Raw genomic sequence first — 10,339 nt, 5'->3', positions numbered from 1 at the left:
ACGTTTTTTGAGCTACCGGCACGCTTTTGAAAGGGTCACAACTGCAAGGGTGCCGGTTGCTCTATCGCCACGCTTTTTGTGACCTATTGGCACGCTTTTTTTCTTGCCACGCTTTTAAAGATCGCCACGCTTTAAAAGCGTGGCCATATGTGTGAACTATTGCTACGCTTTTAAAGTGTGCCAATAGCAAGATATGGCTACGCTTTTAAAGAGTGCCAATAGCATGCCATATAGCTACACTTTAAAAGCGTGCCAATAGCAAGACATATGGCTACGATTTAAAAGCGTGCCAATAGGTGTGAGATACAGCTACGCTTTTAAAGCGTGCCAATAGCAAGACATATGGCTACGCTTTATAAGCGTGCCAATAGGTGTGAGATACAGCTACGCTTTTAAAGCGTGGCTGTTCATGCGCAGTGCAACGTATATCGCCACGCTTCCAAAGCGTGGGAACAAGTAGAGATATGGGTACGCTTTATAAGCGTGCCAATAGGTTCTGAACTAAATTACAGCGACGCTTATAAAGCGTGGCTATTGATTGCTGTTGTACAATATGGCCATCCTTTTAAACCGTGGCTGTAAAATAGTTCAGTACCTATTGGCACTACTTTTTTTATAAACCTTACAAAATCATAGATAATTTTAAAATTTAAAAGATGACTACTAATTTTAAATCAGGGAGGCGAAGAACCAGAAAGCGAGCGGCAGCGCGGAAGGGAGGGCTTCGTCGTTCTTCACGGAAGCGAAGAAGCAGGAAGCGAGCGGCAGCGCGGAAGGGAGGGCTTCGTTGTTCTTCGTTGGAGTGTTGTTGTCGCGGTGAGGGCAGGGGTTAGGGCTTTTGAAGAAGGGTTAAGGCGAAAAAATTGGTGGTTGGTGATTTCGGAGGGGGAAGCGGTGAGGCACAAAGAAGGAGGAGATTGGTGGTTGCCATTGGGGCTTTCGAAGGAGGAGTTAGGGCAGAAGGAGTTAGCTTTTTTTCTCTTAGTGTTAGAATCACGAAGAATTGATCTATCTCTAGCTATCTGGAGCGTTTTTGTTAATTCGAGCTTCTTTAATTTTTTTTTTCTGAGGGAACCTTTTGGCCACGCTTTTGAAGCGTGCCAAAAGGCTTGTAGGAAACGGCTACGCTTCTAAAACGCCACAATAACAAATTCCTTTTGCCACGCTTTTAAAGCATGCCAAAATCTCTCTATGGCTACGCTTTATAAGCGTGGCAGAAAAAAAGTGGTTAAATCTCACATCAACTGCCACCCTCATAAAAGCGTGGCCATAGAGAGATTTCGGCACGCTTTTAAAGCGTAGCAAAAAAAAGCGTGGCAAAATCTCTATTCAAACGCCACCCACACATAAGCGTGGCCATAGCCTACTTTTGGCCACGCTTTTAAAGCGTAGCAAAAAAAAGCGTGGCCATAGGCCTTTTTTCTTGTAGTGTTAGGTCCTAGATATTCTAGTATACTATGTCTTATGCTGCTCAAATTCATCTGTTGCATGAATCATTCATATTATTATCTATTTTCTTAAAGGTGTTGTTTCTTTGATGATTCCATCAATATCATTGTTTATTTAGTTATTAATCCAACACTTTGTTTATGTAAAATAAATTGAATGCTTCTAGGTTTGGGTAAAGTGGGGACAGAGACGCCAGTTCATTCTCTATAACAAGTTAGGTAACTTAATTGATAATTTTTTATAATAGATCAGTTGTTCATTCCTTCTTTGAATTGTCCTGATATATTTAGGTCTTTCTAGTTTGTGATTGGTGCAACAATTGTCATTGATTTGACTTTTAAGTTGGATAGTACCTGATTTTGTTACAAAGTAGAAATTTGCTTCGATTCACATTTTTACTGTATCAACTAGTCTTTTCACTCACATACATCTCATAACAAGCATGCCAGTAGCATTTGTCATAGTATACGTAATCTGTAGCTAATTAAAATGCAGATTTTGATTATTTGGGAAGTCTTTTCTTGAACAAGTTTTACAAAAATATATTCCTGTTGCCTCCATCTAGGCTTAAAAGCTCTAGCCTCTTCTTGTAATACATCTCTGCGCATTGCGCGGATGAATCTGTATCTTGTTCAATTAATTTGAGCATTGCCTGTGTCTTCTTATTCAGTTCTGCCATTAAAGAAAACAAACACATCAATTTCATTTTCTTTCCTTTTACCTCTCAAAATTAAAAAACATAAACACCATACATAGCAAACTGAAAATTGGATTCTAAAAGAAAAATGAGAATATTAACTTGAAAAGTAACAATCATGAAATAATAACATAGGCTAATAAACTTTTTCACTTTATACTCCATACTATTACTTCAATAAATCATGGTGAGGATGGTTTTCAATTTAAATAACTTTTCATTTAGGTAGATGCATGTGGGACCAAAACTTTAGCAATCTACTTTCCTAATTTCATTTAAATCAATATATTTTGATACAATATGCGGTAACCACTTCATTTTGTCATTATAAATGCCCTGGACCCATTCATTCTCACCAAGTCCATATTTCGATAAGATCTCGTTCTATCTCTGTTTAAATATTTCTGTAGCAAACTGTCCATACAATAATATATTAAAGTCGTCCCAAAAATGCTTGTTTTTATATTTTGTACTGCATTACGATGAAGATGCCATGCACAAAGGCAGTGGGATATTCCAGGAAATACTTCTAAGATGGCCTCTCTCATAGCGCGGTCCCCGTCTGTCACAACACCTCCGAGTAGTTTGCCCGACATGATTTCCAAAAATTCCTTCAGTGCAAACTTGAAAGTTTCAGATTTTTTACCCGAAAGCAACACGCATCCAAAGATAATTGTTTAGCCATGGTGGTTGGTCCCTGAAAATATAACTAAGGGCTTGTTGTAGATATTTTTCTTGTAAGTGGTGTCAAAAGCGAGTACATCACCAAAATATTTGTAATCAACAATGCTTGCTCCATCAGCCCACATCAAATTATCCAATCTACCATCTTTTAAGGTGAACTTTCCTAGAAATAACGGGTCACTGTCTATCTTGGACAACAGATAGGCCAACGCAGCAAATGCATCACCGTCTTTCACTTTGCCACGCCTAGTCTTACTAATGTGGTTATGTAGGTCTTTGCAAGTAAAACCCACTTTATCGTATCCACCTTTTTAGGAAACCATGTAACCCATTATGTGGCAAGTTTTAACACCACATGCTCGCAAGCTGTCTGCTTGTGTTTTATCGGCGTCATTAAGCCCACGATTCGCGGCAATAAGATGTCTGTACCTAGGTGGACACAGTGGATGATTATGTCAACTCTCAAAGACACTGACTTTTCACTTACCCGTTCTATAGTGATGAATGAAACGAATCCTAGCCTTGCAGTTGACACGAGTAATTATCCTATGCTCCCTTTGCCGATTGTCCCTTTTAAGGTGCTTCCAATGTCTTTCTCCTACTTTATTGCAAACCAATTGTCTTGTATTAATGTTGCCATTAACATCCACCATCTTCAAGTATTTTTGGGACACAAATCCATAGCACTTGGCATATTTGGCATAAAATTCACAAACTTGAGATTTCGTATCAAACACCAATCTCCATATGTCTTCGATGGTCAACTCAGTTATCAACTTTTCAAAACCATCAACATTAATTAGATCTACCTCTGCTTTATCTACAGTTACATCCACCATATCATCACTTTCATCACAACTGCACTCATACTTAACATTTAAATCCTCAGATTGATCACCATCCTTATACGACTCTTTGCCATCATTCTCCGTGACTGAACTTAAAATTTTAACATGTTAGCTACTAAATAAATGCTAGGAGAATGGAATAAGCAAAATAAATTTAATTTTTTAGGATTAAAATTATTGGTCAATCAAATTCTATAAAACCTAAGAGCTATTAATGCATAAGAGTGTTATTTATATGACAACCATGAGTTAGGGAAAAAATTCTCTGACTTATTAACTTTATATGGTCTTTCTTTTGAAAATAAGAATACAACGGATTCAAATAAAAATGATATGACTTATATAGTTAGGAATATCATTTTTATCTATAAAATTGATATATATATGCATAATAAAAAAATAATTAACAATCTACTCGCATGGTTTCCAACATATCAGAATATCCATGAATGTGCCATTTTAATGTACATAATACTAACCTGCTGATAAGAAAGCGGGTGTGTATCACTGCTCCACTCAAAAGAAATAGTCAATAATAATAAGGTGTAAATCTTGCACCTGAGATGAACATTGAAAAAGAAAAACAAATTAGCATCAATGAAAAATATTGGGTTGTGCCAAACTCCCAATTCAAATGACCTTTATTGCCAAAGAACGATAATATTATTATTAACCCTCTTGTAATATGTCATCACTAATTAAAACATGCTAAGTCAAACGAGTCACAGTTAGCGAGCTGAGTTGAACCAGATGCTTGCTTCTTCACTCTTTCTCTATTGTGTTATTTTTTGCATTATAGGCATTCCAAAATTTGAGTCTTTTCTTCTTCGTCGTCATTTTAATGTCCATTTCTTACGGTTTCCTCATCTGGGGTAGCATCAAATAAACGAAGTTTTGATAAAAGAATTGTGGGGTTTCGAAATTTTTCAGTTTTTCCTTTTGTTTCTTTTGATCATCTTGATATGTTAGCTTTTATTTTAGCTCGAGAATGTGAATTCAAAATCATATTTTTGAAAAATAGAAGACTTAAGACGTGTATTTTTTCTTCAATTTATTTTTGGATTAATCTGAGATACATAGATTAATAGATATCGACCCCTTTTATCTTTTAATTTATGCATTAAAACTTAAAAGTGGTATTCACAATTTTTTTAGCTAAATTATTATTCTTATATATACAGTTTGATTTTTTCAGCTAGAGTAGTATTCACAATCTATGCCATGATCTAATTAGATTTATGCATTTAAATACGTTTTTTAGATTAAGTCTTGGCAGTCAATTTAAAAATTAATTATTTTTATTAATGTGACTATACATAATTGGTTATTTATGTAAATTGGTTCTATCCTGAAAATTAAATTATATGTATATATATGAGACAGAGACTACTAAGATATGCATGATCCGAATATCACATAGAATTAAATAAGAGGCTTTTTGACATGTTGTCCTTATGTGATGTTCAAATAACAGGATAACATAAGTTGTTACTATCTCTTGCATTGATTGTTTTTAATGTAATTTTTAGTTAGTTTGGGAAATTCAAACTTAAAAATTCATTTTTGTTCTTATTCTGTGGTTTTTCTAATGTACACAAGCTCTTTGTGTAGGTGATATCTAAGGAGAGATTATCAAAGGATAATATGAGTGAAATTATGAAGAATCAAGGTTCACAATGGTGGAGGCTTGACACACACACCATCATTAGAAGATCTCAATGGCTGCAATCCACACTCAATGGTTAGTTCACTACTCTTCTTAATAGTTAATATTTAATACCATCTTGGTTTGTATCTAGACATAGTGATTCATGATTTCTTAGATTTTCATAATGGTAGATTTTTAATTGAAAATATAGTACATAACGTGAATGATCCGGATCACCTCAACTTAGCGAGAACAGAAGAGACACAAGAGAGGTTAGTATTAATGTTATTGATAACCAACTCTTACATTATCTGTACTTCAACCATATACCTCACATACCTTAATTTTTTTATTCTATGCACCACGATTTTTATACTGCTGTAGTATATTCTAACCAATCTCTGACAATCATGCATCCATCACTATACAACATATTTCCACAATCATTTATTATAGGTCCAACTGTCACAAATTTTCAGCCTCCTACTCTCTTATATCCTTTTCAATATACTAATCCAAGAGATACAGATGAAATTCTTAAACTGCTAAAGTCTCCGCAACATCATCAGTTTGACTCTGGTACAAATAAGAAAGCATAAAAGCAAACAAGTGTATGCGATAAAAAGATATCTATGGTCAAGAGAAGAATTGTCTGGAATTCACATTTTCTGAAAATATGGTTGGTGTGAATACTGCCTCCATTAAAAACAAATTTTCAAAAAATAAAAAAACTACAAAAGGAATCTCACACAAATCTCTAACTGAGGAGCAAAAGGTACTCTTAAAAAAGAGTACACCAAGTAGATATTCTATTAGCATGCCTACCCTAAACCAGAAAAAAATTGAGTACAATAAATGGAGAATTTAATGGCCATCTGTAAGTCCTCATATCACAAGCATTCGCGTCAATCATCTAAGGTTACATAACTTAGTAATCTCACCAATTTTTTTTTATTTTGCAGTGGATTCCGATTTTATTTAAGCCTCCTGCATACATGGATTTGGATGACTTAAATATTAAAATGGCAACCTATGCGTTTGTATCTAATAAAAGAAAGTTAAATATCTCATGATTGTTACTTTTCAAGTTAATATTCTCATTTTTCTTCTAGAATTCACTTTTCAGTTTGTTATGTATGGTGTCTATGCTTTTTAATTTTGAGAGGTAAAAGGAAAGAAAATGAATTGATGTGTTTGTTTTCTTTAATGGCAGAACTGAATAAGAATACACAGGCAATGCTCAAATTAATTGAACAAGATGCAGATTCATTCGCGCAATGCACAGAGATGTATTACAAGAAGAGGCCAGAACTTTTAAGCCTAGATGGAGATAACAGGAATATATTTTTATAAAATTTGTTCAAGAAAAGACTTTTCAAATAATCAAAATCTGCATTTTAATTAGCTACAGATTACGTATACTATCAAAAATGCTACTGGCATGCTTGTTATGAGCTGTATGTGAGTGAAAAGACCAGTTGATACAGTAAAAGTGTGAATCAAAGCAAATTTCTACTTTGTAACAAAATCAGGTACTATCCAATCTAAAAGTCAAATCACTGACAATTGTTGCACTAATCACAAACTAGAAAGAGCTAAATATAACAGGACAATTCAAAGAAGGAATGAACAACTGATTTATTATAAAAAAATTATCAATTAAGTTACCTAGCTTGTTCTGGGGAATGAACTGGCGTCTCTGTCACAACTTTACCCAAACCTAGAAGCATTCAATTAATTTTACATGAACAAAGTGTTGGATTAACAACTAAATAAATAATGATATTGATGGAATCATCAAACAAACCACACCTTTAAGAAAATAGATAATGAGATATATGGAAAGATACATATATAAACGGTTCATACAACAGATGAATTTGAGCAACATAAGACATAGCATACTAAGATATCTAGGACCTAAGAGGTAAACTATAAATTTAACTATGACAACCAATCCTTTAATAATTTCATTGTTATAAATTATCTTTGCAATTAAAGAGGCAAATTCAGCTTGTGCATCTACTTTCCACCAACTTTAAAAAGGGACATATCCATACAAGTTCTTAGTGAGCATAAAACAATAATCACATGTATCCTAAGAATTACATCAATTTGTAAAGGGAAGGAATCCAATATGCGATAAAAGTAATATATACCTTCAAGTGAAAAAGAAATATGATCTTCACAGGTCGGACACTTCTACAGGTACAGTTTTAGAGACCTATGAATTAGAAATAATCAATTGGGTGACATGTTAATTAGATATCAAATAAATAAGTTTTGACTTTAATGGAGTTACTTTGTTACCTTGATTTCTAACTGAATAAATTAAATTTTTGGCAAAAAAAGAGAGAAAGAATACACTATAAAAGAAACCTTAATTTAAAACAAAGTATATTTCATCTCCAAAGAATGACACCTCCCTCTCAGAAAGAATAAAAAGATGACTGCATATATAGAAGTTTAGTAGGATAAAAGATGAACAAACTGTTGTGTTGATAGCATGAAGTTATTTCAAATCACCAAAATTTACACTGTCCATTTGCATTTCATATGTGAGAACAGAATCTCAACCATATCGCTACTATACTTGTTTAACTTTAAGATATCATATATTCTTCAGTTCCTTTATTTCTTGCCAAGTAACAGAGCTTATTGAAGTGATTCAAGGCATTAGAGTTATGTGACAAACAAAATTTCGAATTTAAGCAACTTAATCACAAAGCACATATAGTGAAATCACGCCTCCAAGAGCTTGCAAAGTAGGGGTTTGAACTGTTCATTGATCCTTCAATAATAACTTGAACACTCATCATTGCCCCGATTTCAGCAACTAGTTTCTTGCCCTGCCAAAAAATTTACGTGACTGAAAAGCTAGATTCATAATTTAAGATGAGAAGCATTCAAGAATCAAGAAGCAAATACCTCCACTAAGGCAGGCTCAAATCGATAATTTTTAGCCACAGACCAAATTGCTTGTCCAAGAGCATCAGCAAAAACTGATTTATAGTTTTGCAATGCAATTTTCAAATCTTTTACACCTATTTTTCCCAAAGAAAATTGGACATTGAGTGCGACGACCTTGATTACAAGACCAGAGATGAAAGAGGAGCTTGAGTGCGATGTCGAGAAAGATGAGAGAGATCGAGTTCCAGCGGAGGAGAGAGAGCATGAATGACCTAGTTTTGGCAAAAAAGATGTCATTTAGCACAAAAAAAGACAAAATAGCATTATTTTCTACCAAAGTTTGTCCAAAACACTCACTCCTCTCCTCTATCACCCTATGCGTAGATTCTCACTCTCATTTGTCACAAATCACATGCTCTCAATATTTCTGTTGTCTGATATTCACCACCATACTGTTGTTGTTTGTAATACCCTACTACGCAAAGTTTTACACCTAGGGCGTAAATTAGAGGTGCCGAGGTGCTACGACCTTTAAAAAATAAAAGTACTAATGTAATATAATTGAAGGAAGTTGTAACTAGGATCCTTAAAAGAGAAGTTAATAAAAAACGAAATAGAAAACACATCATTCACGGAAATTACACATAGATGGATAAGCAAATTTCGAAAGGAATGTTTAAAATATATATATATATATATATATATATATATATATATATATGGATCAGAATTCTAAAATATTGATAACAAGCTCCGACTCGACCTACGAAATTAAGGCCGGTCAGACTATGCTTATATATATACATAACCCAAAATACAACCCCAAATTGTAAAATGAATACCTGTTTCTCCAAGTCAGACTCTAGGAGGTACAAAGTACAAGATACAAGGAGCGAAGAACAACTATGTAAATATATATACAATTAGAGTATAATGTTAAACCCAAAAATGTAGCTCTTTGCTTCCAGAAGGTCTCCAGAATGCTCTGTGCGGTGCCTCCCGACCTGCATCTTGGCTGATTCCACCCTAAACTCGAAACACCTCAAAAACCTCTCCTTTCACAAGTTCCAAGCTTCCAAACATCAATTCCTCAAGCTTAGTTACCCGAATTTCGTTCCAAACCGCCCAATTGAACTCCAAATCAACAAGAATACAATCTTACCCATGGATGAAATGGACAAAGCCCAATACTATCAATGAGCTAACTCAACCCAAATTGTTCCGTGAATTTTGTAGAGAATTTTGAGACAAACACGTGGCCACTGAAACTCGTCAATCGAAACTCCGGATTAAAAGTTATGTGGTATTAAATTTTTGGAGGAGGGTTTTGTTTCTTTTCTCCTTCTTCCTCAATGTGAAACCCATTTTATGAAAGGAAGCAGGCTAAATGCCTCGTTTATATAATGGGCCTTGGCCTCGGTTCAAGTCCGGTTCAATCGGTTTGACCCATTAGCTCATTTTTTGGCCAAAATCTTTAAATTTAGTGTCAAAATTCATATTTTAATTATTTCTTCTATTCTAAATTATAAAATTTAATCTTCTAATTTCTTTAAATAATAATTAATTTATTAGTTAAGCATTTACTAATTTTCAGGGTTTTACATCCTACCCACCAAATTAAAAATTTTGCCCTCCAAATTGCTCTCAAATCTTCATATACGCTCTCTCAATACCAACCAACCTCACACCCAATTTCTACCATTCTCCCACATTAATTCAGACATTAATTCACATTTTTCATTCTCAGGTAGAAGATTATAAACTTAACCAAATTCAAGCCTAAGCTATACCCGTTTGTTTCACTCTTAGCTTCATCTAACTCTTTCTCAGCGATTACAAATTTTCTTATTCTTCAAGGGTGCCATCTAAATCAAATTAAGCCTCAAATCCTTCTTGACATCTCAAACACTAAATAATTTCTCAATTTTTAGTCTAATTCGACCTGTTATACCCTAAATCACACACTCACACTTTTCATTCTTCGATCCTACTTTAATCCCCGAAACAAACTCATATCCCAAAACTCCTTACTCACGTCACTGCAATTCTAGAACCATCAAAATCACCGTGCTTTCGCAGCATCACTCTGATTATCAACCACTA

The 10,339-nt window shown here is 34.3% G+C and overlaps 2 long non-coding RNA genes across 2 annotated transcripts; one reads left to right on the top strand and one right to left on the bottom strand.

Moving 5' to 3' along the window:
* Positions 1-1,806: 1,806 nt before the first annotated feature.
* Positions 1,807-8,691, bottom strand: LOC112705953 (uncharacterized). Its single transcript, XR_011864516.1, has 7 exons — positions 8,594-8,691; positions 8,255-8,508; positions 8,075-8,175; positions 7,486-7,550; positions 6,995-7,046; positions 4,158-4,236; positions 1,807-2,121 (listed from the first exon to the last, which is right to left on the bottom strand). It is a non-coding gene; the product is annotated as an uncharacterized lncRNA (long non-coding RNA).
* LOC140174795 (uncharacterized) lies at positions 5,288-6,882 on the top strand. Its single transcript, XR_011864517.1, has 3 exons — positions 5,288-5,419; positions 5,538-5,598; positions 6,540-6,882. It is a non-coding gene; the product is annotated as an uncharacterized lncRNA (long non-coding RNA).
* Positions 8,692-10,339: the final 1,648 nt, after the last annotated feature.

This window comes from Arachis hypogaea, chromosome 8, assembly GCF_003086295.3.
Source record: "Arachis hypogaea cultivar Tifrunner chromosome 8, arahy.Tifrunner.gnm2.J5K5, whole genome shotgun sequence".
In the NCBI taxonomy this organism is placed as follows: Eukaryota; Viridiplantae; Streptophyta; class Magnoliopsida; order Fabales; family Fabaceae; genus Arachis; species Arachis hypogaea.
Note: the sequence above shows the minus strand (reverse complement) of the source record. Positions and strands in the feature narration are given on the sequence as shown.